This window comes from Octopus sinensis, linkage group LG26, assembly GCF_006345805.1.
Source record: "Octopus sinensis linkage group LG26, ASM634580v1, whole genome shotgun sequence".
NCBI lineage: Eukaryota > Metazoa > Mollusca > Cephalopoda > Octopoda > Octopodidae > Octopus > Octopus sinensis.
This window is the reverse complement of record NC_043022.1, coordinates 9,288,484-9,304,201: the sequence shown is the minus strand read 5'-3', so window position 1 is coordinate 9,304,201 and position 15,718 is coordinate 9,288,484. Positions and strand designations below refer to the sequence as shown.

Genomic DNA, 15,718 nt, shown 5'->3' with positions numbered 1-15,718 from the left:
ACACATACACACTCACTCATTGATGTGTGTGTGTGTCTTTGTCTGTGCCTTTCTACCGCCTGACAACCAGTATTGCTTTGTTTACATCCCCATATGTTAGCAGCTCAACAAAAGATATGGATACAATAGGTATCAGATTTTTAAAAAATAAAGCACTGGGGGGGCTGATTCACTCGACTAAAACCCTTCAAGGGGGTACCTAAACATAGCTGCAGTCCAATGACTGAAACGAATTAAAAAAAAAAAATGAACACTAACTCATACATATAAACCTACACACACACAAATCTAAAGACGCATACACACTCTCACAAGCAACATAGGAGAGAAACTATAAATCTAGAACAATGAGCTAAGAGCTGTTGTGGCTAATAAATTATTATTATTATTATTATAGACGTCACATACTATACATTATCGTGAGATTGTTGATTGAAGATATTGTGTCTACCAGGGGTTTGTACTGTTTGTCAAGTCACAACAGGGGCCCCAGACAGACAGAACTTTATGCAATATGCATGCAGTTCCAAGTAATGCCAACTTTTGCAATACATCTAGATTGTAGGGTATCTCTAAGGTTTTCATATGTTTTTCGCCTTTAGTCAAACAATTTGACCCCAGGATTTATTCTTCGTAAGCCTAGTACTTATTCCATCGGTCTCTTTTGGCCAAACCGCTAAGTTACAAGGCTGTAAAGACACCAACATTGGTTATCAACATTGGGTGGGGTGGGGGTGGGGGACAAACACAGACACACAAAAATACACACATACATATCATCATCATCATCGTTTAACGTCCGTTTTCTGTGCTAGCATGGGTTGGACGGTTCGACTGGGGTCTTGGAAGTCAGGAGGCTGCACCAGGCTCCAGTCTGATCGGGCAGTGTTTCTACAGATGGATGCCCTTCCTAACGCCAACCACTCTATGGGTGCTTGTGCCAAGGGAGGCTGGCAGTGGTCACGATCAGTTGGTGCTTTTTACGTGCCACCGGCACAGAAACCAGTCAAGGCGGCGCTGGCATCAGCCACGTACGGATGGTGCTTTTTACGTGCTACCGGCATGGGTATCACAACTAGAATTTCTATTAAATTTTTAATATATATATATATATATTATTATATGTAGAAAAATACAAACTGGGACAACACACACACAGTGGTTTCTTTCAGTTTTTGTCTACCAAATACACTCACAAGGCTTTGGTCAGCTTGAGGCTATAGTAGAAGACATTTGCCTAAAGTGTCACACAGTGGGACTGAACCCGGAACCATCTGGTCGCAAACCAATCTTCTTACCACACACACACACACAGCCATGCCTGCACCTATACCATGTGTACTTTTATTGCATTTCACTGTCTTCATTTCTTTCTTCTCCATGTAATTTTCCACACAAACTGTTGTCTGTCCTTGTGATGTCCCCATCATCTATGCCCCTGTGGCTAATAAAATAAATTATTAACACTATTATCATTATTATTATTATTATTATTATTATCATTATTATTATTGTGAAAATGGGAAAGGAAAGAGTGGGGGTGGTGATGGGGAATGAAGGAAGGGATATTAGGTGAGAAGATGCAGACTGTGGAAGTAGATGGTAGGGTTGGTGGGTGGAGGTTTGTGGGAGGAAAAAAAGGTAAGGTTTTGCATGGTTGGCTGGCTGGTTGGCTGGTTGTCAGATTCCTTTATATATTTCTGTCTACAGGGATTTCTTAACATGTAATATTTTAAAATAAATTGTCTTGGAGAAAAAGAAAATACAGAGGTGAGGAGGAGGAGGAGGAGGAGGAGTAGGCAGGATGAGAGAGTGAGATAAAAAGGGAGAGAGTAAGAAAGAGAGTAAATGACTGAATGAATGAGAGTAAGAGTACGAGAGAGTAGGTACTTGAAGATATGAGTTTGAGAGAGAGGGAGAAAGAGAGGAAGACAGGGAGAAGAAGGGAGAGAGAGAGAGAGAGAGAAAGAGAGAGACAGTGACAGAGGGAGAGAGAGTGAATGGTTGAGAGAATAAGAGTGTCTAAGAGTATGAGAGAGAGAGGAAGAGGAAGAAAGAGGGGAAGAGAGAGATAGTAAAAGAGATGTGAGAAGAAGCATTTGTAAGACAGTAAGAGAGGGAGAGAGAGAGAGGGGGGGCGAGAAGCTAGAGAGGATATATAAAAGAAAGAGTGAGAATGAGAAAGTATTTATAGGCAACTCAACAACAGGTGGTGTTGCTGGTGGTGGTAGTAGTGTTGATTGTGGTAGCAGTGGTAGTGGTAGGGTCGATCAAGCTTGTGTTGTTGTTGTTGTTGTTATGGTGGTAGTAATTTTATGGCACTGATATTAATGTACTAGTAGTAGTAGTAGTAGTAGTAGTAGTAATAGTGGTGGAAATAGTAGATGCAGTGGCTGTGGCTGCAGTAGTAGTAGTTGCAGTAGTGGTGATGGTAGTAGTCGTGATAGTGGCAGTAGTAGCAGTAGTGATGATGGTAGTGGTAGTAGTAGTTGTAGTAGTAGTAGTGGTGGTGATGGTAGTGGTGATAATAGCAGTAGTAATAGTGGTGGTGGTGGTGGTGGTTGTAGAAGTAGTGGTAGTGATGATGGTGGTGGTGGTGGTGGTAGTAGTGATGGTAAAGGCAGGGATGGTTGTGTTGTAGCATCATTGCCGATGGTGACAGTTGTTTGGTTGTTATCCTTGAACCCCAGGCCGGCATTGATCAATCAGATCAACCAAAAAGACATCCCAATAGTGACCATCCTGCCTTCATATTATGTGCCAGGGCGAAAACAACTTCCATCCACTCCACCCCACTCCAGACTACATCATTCAACATGTAATTTATCAAAATTCAGTAGGGGCATGACAGAATTAGAAGGGGATGGGGAGAGATTTGATTGTTATTTCTAGGAGGTCAAGCTACCACGTAGAGGCTGCTTCACTGGTTCAAGGGTGACAGTTGCATTGTACTTGAGGTGGGCGTTAATGGTGAGCATTCCCCCTGTAGTAGTAGTAGTAGTAGTAGTAGTAGTAGCAGCAGCAGCAGCTGTAGTAGTAATGTTGTGAAGGAATCAATGGTGGTGGTAGTAGTAGTAGTAGCAGCAGCAGTAATGACAGACAAATTATAGTTATGTTGTATTAGCTGTACATAGCCGAAGAATGAAAATCCTTTCGCACAGATGCAGGCGTGGCTGTGTTGATAAGAAGTTTGCTTCCGAACCACATGGGTTTCTGGTTCAGTCCCACTGTGCAGCACCTTGGGCAAGTGTTTTCTACTACAGCCCCCCAAACTGACCAAAACCTTGTGAGTGGATTTGGTGGATTTGAAACCATTGTTATTATTTGGCTTCGCTGAATTGTTAAGAAAACTGCTTGGCAGGATTTGTCCCAGCTCTTTACATCCCAAGTTCAAATATAGGTGCAGGAGTGGCTGTGTGGTAAGTAGATTGCTTATCAACCACATGGTTCCAGGTTCATTCCTACTCTGTGGCACCTTGGGCAATGTCTTCTACTATAGCCTCGCACAGACCAAAGCCTTATGAGTGCATATGGTAGACAGAAACTGAAGGAAGCCCGTCGTATATATATGTATGTATGTGTGTATATGTTTTGTGTGTCTGTGTTTGTCCCCCCCAGCATCGCTTGACAACTGATGGTGGTGTGTTTACGTCCCCGTAACTTAGCAGTTCAGCAAAAGAGACCGATAGAATAAGTACTAGGCTTCCAAAGAATAAGTCCTGGGGTTGATTAGCTTGACTAAAGGCGGTGCTCCAGCATGGCCACAGTCAGATGACTGAAACAAGTAAGAGAGTAACCCATGAAGGTCAACTTTGCCTTTTGACCTTTCAGGGTTGATGAAATTAAGTACCAGTCATGTACTGGGGTTGATAGTATCAACTAATCTCCTCTCTAAATTACTGGTCCCATGAAGATGGTGAGCTGGTAGAGTCATTAGCATATCAGACCAAATGCTTATTATTTTATACAGCTCTTTACACTTTGAGTTCAGATCTGCCAAGATCAACTTTACCTTTCATCCTTCTGGGGCAGGGTTGACAAAATAATTACCATTCAAGCACTGGGGTTGGTGTAATCAACTTACTCCACACCCCACCTGAAATTGCTGGCTTTGTGTCAAAATTTGAAATCAATATTTCATCCAGCTCTTTACATTCTGAGTTTAAAATTGGCTAAGATGGACTTAGCTTATCATCCTTTCAGAATTGATACAATAAGTACTAATTGATCACTGGTGTTGATTTAATTGACGAGTCCCTCCCACATAATTTCAGGCCTTATATCTATAGTTGAAGGTAAATGAAAGAGAAAAAAAAAAAAAAAAAAAAAAGAAAAACATACTGATCTCATAAACTAAATTAGAAACAATTATTATTATGATTTAATTACCACCTTCCTCTCCGAAGTGGTTTATAGTAAGGAAGTTGTATGTCAACTTCTTCAAGTACCACTTTAGAATGAAGGCGAAGGTAGAGAGGGAGGTGCTGTCTTGCAGTAAATTTTATGAAACATGGGTGAGAATGGCAAAACTGGCCTTGCTAAATGGCCCCTATGCTAGCTATGTGACTGTAGAGTGGCAACAAAGAACTGGGAGAAGGATTTACTGGTGGTATGGCTGAGTAATCCAGGGTTGTGTGTAAGGGTACCTTGAATTACTCTATGTGAATGCTCTCACAATTTTAACCCTTATTTCTTTATTGCCCACCAGGGGCTAAACACAGAGGGGACAAACAAGGACAGACAAAGGGATAAAGTCGATTACATCGACCCCAGTGCGTAACTGGTACTTAATTTATCGACCCTGAAAGGATGAAAGGCAAAGTCAACCTCAGCGGAATTTGAACTCAGAACGTAACGGCAGACGAAATACGGCTACGCATTTCGCCCGGTGTGCTAACGATTCTGCCAGCTCGCTGCCTTTTAACCCTTGTTATGCAAACCCATCTGACACTGCACCTAGACCTAGGATGCAATCTTCCGGTTTTAACCTTTTAGCATTTAAACTGGACCTGTAAGGACTGAGTATTCTAAATGTTTTATGTTCAAACCAGTCAGATTTGGCCTCTCACACCTAACCTACAATGTTGTTCTAAAAATAAATAAACACATTGTTGGTATCTTGAACCTATGACATACTGCATGATAAATTCAAAACAATGTGAATAAATAAGCATTACATTTGGCAGAGTAACCTGAATAATAAAGGGTTAAACCAGCCATATCCTGCTCAAATATTTTACCTTTTTATATAAACCCAACCAAATCCGGCCTCTCACACTTACTCTGCAATGTCACTCTAAAGATGTGCAATCACATCATCAAAATCTTGAATCTATGAGATATTGCATGATCAGTTAAAAACCATGGGAATAACTAAGCATTACATTAGACATTTAACCCTTTCGTTACCAACCCGGCCAAAACTGGCTCTGGCTCCTTGGTAAAATGTCTTGTTTTCATAAGTTTTGAATTGAAATGTTCCACCAAGCCTTAGTCACAATTTACGGTCCTAACACTAACTTAACGATAACTAAGTTGTTTTACTAAATTCTTTGTTATATTTAAAATAATTGAAAGAAACACAGAGCATCTCAAAATAAATACAGTAACGAAAGGGTTAAATGTTGAAGTGAATCTAACGGTTTTTGTATGTTTCTTAAATGGCTTATAAGCACCTTCCATGCTGCAGTTGTTTTCGTTCCAGCACACAATCTCAGATCAGGTCACTTGCTATGCAAGTACATCTCCATAATAACATTAGACAGAATAATCTGAATGCCAAAGGGTTAAGAGTCAAATTTAACCCTTTAGCATTTAAACTGGCCGTGCCAAGAGCACCATCCGAGCATGATCGTTGCCACAGCAGCCAACTGGCTTCCGTGCCAGTGGCACATAAAAGGGCACCATTCGAGCGTGATAGTTACCAATGTCGCCTTACTGGCACCGGTGCTGGTGGCATGTGTAAAAGGATTCGAGCAAGGTCGTTGCCAGTACCGCCTGACTGGTCCCCATGCCGGTGGCACGAAAAAGCACCCACTACACTCTCGGAGTGGCTGGCGTTAGGAAGGGCATCCAGCAGTAGAAACTCTGCCAAATCAAGATTGGAGCCTGGTGCAGCCATCTGGTTCACCATCCCTCAGTCAAAATCGTCCAACCCATGCTAGCATGGAAAGCGGATGTTAAACAATGATGATGATGAGGATACCTGTTTATGTTCAAACTTGCCAGATCTGGCTTCTCACACCCACCCAACAATACTATCCACACGGATCTGGGTTTAGTCCCTTGTGGTTGAGAAACTAAATACCAGTTGTGCACTGGGGTCGATGTAATCAACTTGCAGCAAGCTGGACAAAACACTTAGCAGCATTTTATCCATCTTTACGTTCCGAGTTCAAATTTTGCTGAGGTTCACTTGGCCTTTCATCCTTTTAGGATTGATGAAAAAAAGTATGAATGGTGAACTGGGGGTTGATGTAATCAACAATCCTCCTTCCTCCACAAAATTCCAGGCCTTGCACTTATAGGAGAAAGAATTTATCACCAGTATTACATTAATGTTGTTGTAACATTATTGAATATAAGAAACACTATTGAAGAATTGTGTGTGTGTGTGTGTGTGTGTGTGTGTGTGAGGGGGGAAGGAGTGGAATTTAATTCAATACCCCCCCTGTCGCCGCCTCCTCCACCACCACCACCAGCACACTTCCCTCCTCAAAACTAGGGGCTTGAATCAATGTCAGAAACCATTATAATGAGAAGTTGATGATGATGATGATAATGATGATGATGAAGGGGAGGAGAAGGTTGTATGAACCCTTCCAACTGAGAAAAAAAGAAGATTGGTTGAAGAGCATCCCCTTAAAAAAAATAGGCTTTAATAGGAATCTTCAGTTTTTGGACAATTAGTATTTCAGTAGGAGTGGAGGCCCAGGATGGGGGTGGGGGAGAGCTGTGTGTGTGTGTGTGTGTGCTGTGTGGAGATTAATTACCCCCTCACCACATCACACCACCCAAACATCCACTCACCCCCCCTACCCACACTAGGTTTTTGAATGGAATTTTTGAATTAATTTCTGGAATAATGACTTAAAGTTAAAGAATGGAAAGAAGTGTGTGTGGTGGTGGAGTGGGGTGGGAAGATGGGTGGGGATGGGGAGAGGGGTGGGGTGGGGATGGGGAGAGGAAATGAAGAAGAAAAGAGAGGAGAGAAAGAATGAATGAATGAATGATAAGGTGGGGAAGGAAAAAGAATGAATGAATGAATGATAGAGGGAAGAAGGAAAAAGATAAAGAGAGGAAGAGAGGGGAAGCGAGGGGAAAAAGAGAAGGCAATGAATGAATTGGAATGAAAGAAAGAGTGAAAGAGAGAGGTGGGTTGATAAATGAATGAGTAGAGGAGTGAAAACAATGAGGGGAGGAGGATAAATGAAAAAGGATGAGAGGGGGAGAGGGAGAAGAGAAAGAGGGGGATTAATAAACAAAAGAGAAAAGAAAGAATGAAAACAATAAGGAGAGTAGGACAAATGAAAGAGAAAGGAAGGAGAGAGAGGGAGATGCAGAATGAGACAGAAGGAGAGGGAGGGGAAAGAGAGGTAGTTTGGGAGGAGAGACGGAGAGAGACAAAGAGAAGGGAAGGGAGAAAGAGAAAATGAATGACAGGAAAAACGGGGGAGGGGTGGAACAAGAATGATGAAAAGGAAAGAAAAAAATTAAGAAGTATTGGAAATTTTTTTTTAAAAATCACACAAAAAAAACCTCCAGAAATTTATATAAAATATACACAAATGAACGCAAAAACACATACACAAATGTTCATGTACACACACTTGTACATATATATACACAAATTCACATGCACACAAGTACAGACACAAACACAATCATACATAAACACACACACATACAAAATTGTATACTGAAACACATATACAAATGTTAATGCACAAAACATCACACATACACACACACACATGTATACACATACATAAATATATAGACAGACAAATGCATACATACACACAAATATGCATACACATACACAAATGCATACATACATTCACACACACAAATGCATATACACACATACAACCATGGGCCTGCATACAAACTAAAGAGAAAAAAATGTGCTTTTTATAGAAGATAGGATAAAGTTGATGGCAGAATTATTTGTTATTATCAAATAATGCCTTGAAAGACATTGGCCCCTTCTATCCACTTTCCCTCAAAATATATTGAATGATGATAAGCCCTAAAACCCACACCACATACCCTTCAATCCTATTGATTGAATGAGATGAAATTCATTAAGGATAATCAGAGATTCAATAAAGATATTTAAGCAGACACTAAGTCGTAACTCCACATCTAAAAATAGCAGCCAAATATCCCTAAAATCACATCCTACCAGCTTAGAAAAGAGATAAAAAAATGACCAAGCAGAACTGACTGAAAACATGGACATTGTCCAACCATGTCGCTCTTGGCTTGAAGAATCCATCTTTTATTTTTTATCGTTTAATTGTTTCAATCATTAGACTGCGGCCATGCTGGGGCACCGTCGTGAAGAAATTTTAGTCGAAGGAATCAAAGCCAGTAGTTTCTGTATCAATCTCTTTGCTGAATTACTGAGTTACAGGGATGTAAACACACCAACACTGGTAGTTAAGCAGTGGAGGGGGGCAAACACAGACACTCACACACGCCACATGTGACATGTTAAAGTGCCTCTGTGGCGTCATGTAAAAGCACCTGTGTGGTGCCACGTAAAAGCACCCAGCACACTCTGTAAAGTGGTTGGCATTAGGAAGGGCATCCAGCCATAGAAAACATGCCAAATCAGCCAGGAGTCTGGTGCAGCCCCCCATCCACCCCTCCAGATTGCCATCTGTGGTTACACCATCCAACCCATGCCAGCATGGACAACAGACGTTAAATGATGATGATGATGACGATGATGATACAATGGATTTTTTTTCAGCTTCCGTCTGCCAAATTCACTCACAAGGTGCCATGCAGTGGGACTGAACCTGGAACCATGTGGTTGAGAAGCAGTGCCTATCTTATGAGTTTTTCCTATGGCTTTCTCATCACATGTTCACACCACTTCAGCTGTTACTCCTCGATGCAGAGAAGTAGCAGCTCAACTTTGAGAAATCCCCGATTTCCACGCTAAGTATATCAGAGTCAAAACATGTTAAGTAAGTCACAACAGCTGAAATGTTGGCAAGAGCATACAACCACGAGTATGAGGCAGTGTGCACGAGGTGTTTGTTTATGTATAAATATAGGTCAGGAGTTCATGCAAGGAAGTTACTGGTTGATGCCAGTCAGCATGGTGGTGATAAGACTGTACTATTTCCAGCATAGATGCAAACACATTGTCTAAGATGTACAAATGGATGCAAATAACAAAGATTTTAACATAAATAATTTTTACAGGAGACAGGAAGACAGTGCATAGCAGCTGTATGGCTATATGATCCCTACTTCAAATATATGGATTTGGTTTCTAATTCTGATTAGCCTTATAGCTATATGATCCCTACTTCAGATATATGGATTTGGTTTCTAATACTCTATACCCTGGTTTAAATATCAGGAGGAGCCATTTCCTGATATAAACATGTGTGTGATTGTGTGTGTGTGTGTAGTGAAGGCTCATAGCTCAGTGGTAAGAGCGTCTGGCTCACAGTCATGAGGTAGTGAGCTTGATTCCCAGACTAGGCTGTGTGTTGTGTTCTTGAGCAAGACATTTTATTTCGCGTTGTCCAGTTCACTCAGCTGTAGAAATGAGTTGCAATGTCACTGGGGCCAAGCTGTATCAGCCCCTTTGCTTTTCCCTTGGATAACATCAGTGATTTGGAAAGGAGAGGCTGGTATGCATGGGCGACTGCTGGTCTTTCATAAAACAACCTTGCCTGGACTTGTGCTTTGGAGGGAACTTTCTAGGTGCAAACCCAAGTCATTCATTACTGAATGGTGTCTTTACCTTTTATCATATATATATATATATATATGTATGTACACACCCACACACAAGCACATAAATATATAATGAGCTTCAACACAGTTTCCATCTACCAAATTCACTCACAAGGCCTTGACCAGTCTGCAGCCACTATAGTAAAAGACTAGAAGCAAAGTGCCATGCCGTGGGACTGAACCTGAAACCATGTGGTTGAAAAACAAGCTTCTTAACGACAAAGTCGTTCAAGAGAAGTTTTAATTAAAACTTCATTGCAAGCTTCAGTTACTTGTTACTAACACTCCACTCAGAAATAACCCTTGTCCCACTAAATTAATGCCCTACCCTGTCCCGCCAATGAGACATGAACCCTACTTTGAGAAATACTGGCTTAGAAGATCCCTTGTTGGTTGCTGATAAATATTAGTTTCAGAAAAGGAGTAGATATACTGAAGGAGATAGATAACTTGTTAGACTCCTCACAGATCTCACTCACTATATTCATTACATCTTGGTCCCTTATCTTTATCTGTATTACCTTTATCCACCTGTAATCAGTGTAACTTGATCAACCGCACGTTAAGATAAAATGTCAGCTCTTCAAAGATTTCTATCTATTTTTGTCCTTCTGTGTTTTTTTTTTTTTTTATATATATAGCTGACCTTTTCTGTTGTTGGTTGCCAGTATTGCAGAGACAGTAAATTAACCACCACAGCCGTGCTTGGGGTGTTTCCAGAAACCAAGTGCATAACCTACTTTTATATACAGATATCTAAAAAATAAATAGATACCATCATTTGTTTTGAAAGATTTATTCCTAGAAACAAAATAATGTCATTCAGTGTATTCAACCCTTTAGCATTCAAATTACTCTGTCAAATGTAATTCTTAATTATCCACATTGTTTCAAGTTAATCATGGATTGGTTCATAGCTTCAAGACTTTGACCATGTGGTTACTCTTTACTCTATTACTTGTTTCAGTCATTTGATTGCGGCCATGTTGGAGTACCGCCTTTAGTCGAGCAAATCGACCCCCAGGACTTATTTTTTGTAAGCCTAGTACTTATTCTATCAGTCTCTTTTGTCAAACCGCTAAGTTATGGGGACTTAAATACACCAGCATCGGTAGTCAAGCAATGCTGGGGGGACAAACACAGACACACAAACACACACACATATAGGAAGATAGCGATGATGATTGAATGTTTACACTGCATGTTTCTACTATATACTATGTTGACTTGTGCGTAGGAAAATACATTATGAACTCTTATCACATCCACAAAACACATCACAGAAAATTGCCATTCAGGCGAAAATTTTCAGATGGAAATTTACAGCCAAAAGAAGTTAAGTCAACTAATACACCAATGGAAGACCAGCCAGAAATTCCCTGTGAAATGCAGAAGGATTTTGGAAGATAGTGATGATAATTGAATGTTTACACTATATACCATGTGGATTTGTAGGTAGGAAAATACAGTATGACCTATTTTCTCATATCCACAAAACACACCAAAATTACTGTTTTTCTGACTTACAAGTTGAATTTTTCAGACAAAAATTTGCAGCCTAAAAATAGGTGGGTCAGTTTATACCCCAAGATGGCTTTGGAAGACCAAAATTTCCATGTGACATGCAGCAGGATTGGAAAGTTAATGACAATGATTGAATGTTTACGCTACATGTTTACACTATATATGCTATGCTGACTTGTGTGTAGGAAAATACATTATGAACTATTTTCACATGCACAGTTATAGTTACATGCCGCATGAGTACACAATTATAGAGATACACATAAATATATTATACACACATTGCACAGCTGTAGGGAAATTTCTCTCTCTCACACACACACAATTCCACAAATGAGATAGAAACATCACGCACTCATATACAAATGGGATAGGCACATAATATAAGAATAAATACATACACACACACCACACATACACATATATATTAGGCAAACAGACTATGGAACCATCAAGATAATTTCATGTCCATCACAGAATTTAAATGATGGTTATTATATTCGTTATTTGTGAAAAGCAATATTAATAATTACACATTATTGCAAATGTTACAGAAAAGAAACAAAAAACAAAAACAAAAAGCAGTCATGTAACAACAGCAAAAATAATTACATAACAAAAGACAAAACAATTACACACACACACACATTCACACACATATAACTGCAAACACATCCAGAAACACACATACACTGAAACACACATACACATACACACACAGAATATGGAGTAGAAATGTAACAGAAAATATGAAAGGAAAGGCTGAGAGAGAGAGAGAGAGAGAGGAGAGAGAGAGAGAGAGAGAGAGAGAGAGAGAGAGAGAAACAGACAGGGAGACAGAGAGAGAGAGAAAGAGGGGGGTGGAGACAAAAACAAGGCAATTAGTTAATTTGGAGGAAATGAAATGAAAAAGAACACAAATAAAAGTAAGCTGAAGTACTGGAAGAATTTCTAGTAATAAATACATATTAAATTATATATTATTATTTTAATTAGTTTGCTTTTGTTTTGGAAATTTCTTTGAGAACTGCATAATGTAATAATTGGATGGTTGGTTCCATAATGTGTACAGACAGACACACACACACACAAACAGAGACACACAGACACAGACACACATGCACTTATTTATTTTCAGTTATTGGACTGTGGCCATGTTGTAGCCCAGGGTTTCTTAACAACCACTTTTTATCAATGGACTCTTTTGATTACTATTTTGTTCTGGTGGACGCCCACCCCATAACTATTTAATGTTTAAAAGCTAGTTTTATAGCGATTTCTTTCAAAATTTCTGTTTTGTTATTCTCACAGTTACTTGTGTAGTTTGAACTCTGTAAAACATTAAGAAAAAACCTAGCCGTTTCTTGCATTACAAACCAATACATACATCTAAAAGAAAAATTATGAATTATTCTTGTGGACCCCCAATTTACTATTTCATTGCATGGACCCCCAAGAATCTTATATCCATATGGACCCTGTTTGAAGACCACTGATCAAGGGTTCTTAACCATTTTTTCTCTATGAACCCCTTTGATTACCATTTTACTCTGGTGGACCCCCATAGCCATTCAATGTTTAGAAACTAGTTTTATAGAAACCCCTTTCAAAATTCCTATTTTGTTTTTCATCCATTAACTTGTGTAGGTTGAACTATGTAAAACATTAGAGAAAGAAACCTGACTGTTTCTTGCAATACACACACCTAAAGCAAAATATTTTCAGGGGCTCTTAAAATATACTATTGTGGATCATCAATTTACTATTTTGTCACATGGACCCCTGAAAATCTTATATGAACCCTCAGGGGCTATATGGACCCTAGTCCTTTTTTTTTTTTGAAGCCTGCTACTTATTCTATTGGTCTCTTTTGCTGCACTGCTAAGTTACAGGGATGTACACACATAATTGTTTATTTTCAGTCATTGGAATGTGGCCATGCTGGAGCACCACCTTGAAGTGTTTAGTTGAACAAATTGACCCCAGTACTGTGAGTTTTGGCATGGGTTTTACAGCTGGATGCCCTTCCTAATGCCAACCACTTCAGAATGGACTTGGTGCTTTTTACATGGCACCAATGCTGGCGAGGTCTGTTTGGCATATATATATAATATTTCTTTCTTTTACTCTTTTACTTGTTTCAGTCATCTGACTGCAGTCATACTGGAGCATTGCCATTTAGTCGAACAAATCGACCTTGGGACTTATTCTTTGTAAACCTAGTACTTATTCTATTGGTCTCTTTTGCTGAACTGCTAAGTTATGGGGATGTAAACTTACCAACATCAGTTGTTAAGCAATGGTAGAGGGGTGGGGTTGGGGGAAAAACAGACACTGATATATCTGTTTGTTGCTTACACAACCATCTTCATCTTTTGTTTTTCTATAAATTCTCACAATATATATATATATATATATATTCAATCCAAACAAGAACAAGCAAGAAAAAACAAGAATGCAAGGACGTGGAACAAGTACTATGCTATTGGATGCTCAGGAAAGGAGAGAAAAGAATGAGCATTTCAGGTTTTGAGCGGAGCTCTTCATCAGAAATATAGAAAAAGTCCAAAGAAGGGAAGACGGAGAAAGAAAATCGCCAACAATACACACGCGATATATATACAATGGGCTTCTTTCAGTTTCCATCTACCAAATCCATTCACAAGGCTTTGGTCAGCCCAAGGCTATAGTAGAAGACACTTGCCAAAGGTGCCACACAGCAGGACTGAACCCGGAACCATGTGGTTGGGAAGTGAGCATCTTACCACACAGCCACACCTGTGTTTATATATATATGATGGGTTTATTTCTGTTTTCGTCTACCAGATCCACCCACAAAGCTTTGGTTGGCCTGAGGCTATAGCCGAAGACACTAACCGAAGGTGCAGTACAGAGGAACTAAAGCTAAGACCACAAGCTTCTGAACCAAGAACCAAGCTGCTTCTCCCACACCTATAGACAACACAGAAAAAATATTGTCTACTACAATTAGCAGAGATACAGAATATTAAAATACTTTTTGTCTTTAGACTGTTTTGAACAATATAAAGTATGGAAATAGCAAATTTCATTGATGAAATTAAAGAAAATGAAAGGAAATTCAAGAAGCACTGATGCAGGTCAGATACGTAATTAATAATCATAATAATCGTGTTGCAAGACAGTGTGTGAGAGAGAATCGTGATGTGGTAGGAGAGAAGTGTGTTCGCATGGATGATGGTTCACTTGCGCTAAATGAGGATGCAAAGAGAGAGGTTTGGAGATGCCACTATGAAAGTTTGCTGAATAAAGAAAATGAATGGGATAAAGAGAGTCTGCCCAATGTTGACCCAACAGAGGGACCAGCTATCCGAGTTGATAGTTCCGTAGTAGCTAAGGCAGTTAGGAGCATGAAGACAGGGAAAGCCCCAGGCCCATCAGGAATTACTGCAGAGATGCTCAAAATATCTGGCAGTGTCGGCTATAACCTAGTCACCCGTATAGTCACCAGGTGATACGAAGGAGTCATACCCAATGACTGGTGTAGCAGCATACTAGTCAACTGCTACAAAGGTAAAGGTGATGCCCTGGATACAAATAATTACAGAGGTATCAAGCTGTTGATCAGGTAATGAAGGTTACGGAGAGGGTCTAGCCCAACTAATTAGAGAGAGAGTTAGTTTAGATGAGATGCAGTTGGGTTTGTCCCAGGGAAAAGCACCACTGATGCTATATTCCTGGTAAGGCAGCTGCAGGAGAAATACCTAGCCAAGGATAAGCCCCTGTACCTGGCTTTTGTTGACATGGAGAAAGCCTTTGATAGGGTCCCCCGATCCCTCATCTGGTGTCAATGAGGAAACTAGGGATAGATGAATGGCTGGTGAGGGCTGTGCAAGCCATGTACAGAGATGCCGTAAGTAAGGTTAGAGTTGGCAACATGTACACAGAAGAATTCAAAGTAGAGGTTGGGGTCCACCAGGGTTCATTACTCAGCCCCTCCTATTTATCATAGTCCTCTCCAGGCAATAACGGAGGAATTCAAGACACGGTTGCCCCTGGGAGCTCCTCTATGCTGACGACCTCGCTCTAATCGCTGAGTTCACTATCAGAACTGGAGGAGAAGTTCCAGGTGTGGAAGGAGGGTTTAGAATCGAGGGGCCTTAGAGTCAACCTAGCTAAAACCAAAGTACTAATAAGTAGAAGGTAGAAAACCCACAAATATCATCAGGAA

At 40.1% G+C, this 15,718-nt stretch overlaps 2 protein-coding genes across 2 annotated transcripts in view; one reads left to right on the top strand and one right to left on the bottom strand.

Annotated features, from left to right (window-relative positions):
- LOC115224865 (DNA repair protein RAD51 homolog 3) overlaps window positions 1-15,718 on the top strand; it is a 246,069-nt gene that overhangs the window by 105,315 nt on the left and 125,036 nt on the right. The window lies entirely within an intron of this gene.
- The window catches only part of LOC115224894 (protein phosphatase 1E), a 150,736-nt gene that overhangs the window by 92,949 nt on the left and 42,069 nt on the right, over window positions 1-15,718 (bottom strand). The gene's annotated exons all lie outside the window — the stretch shown is intronic.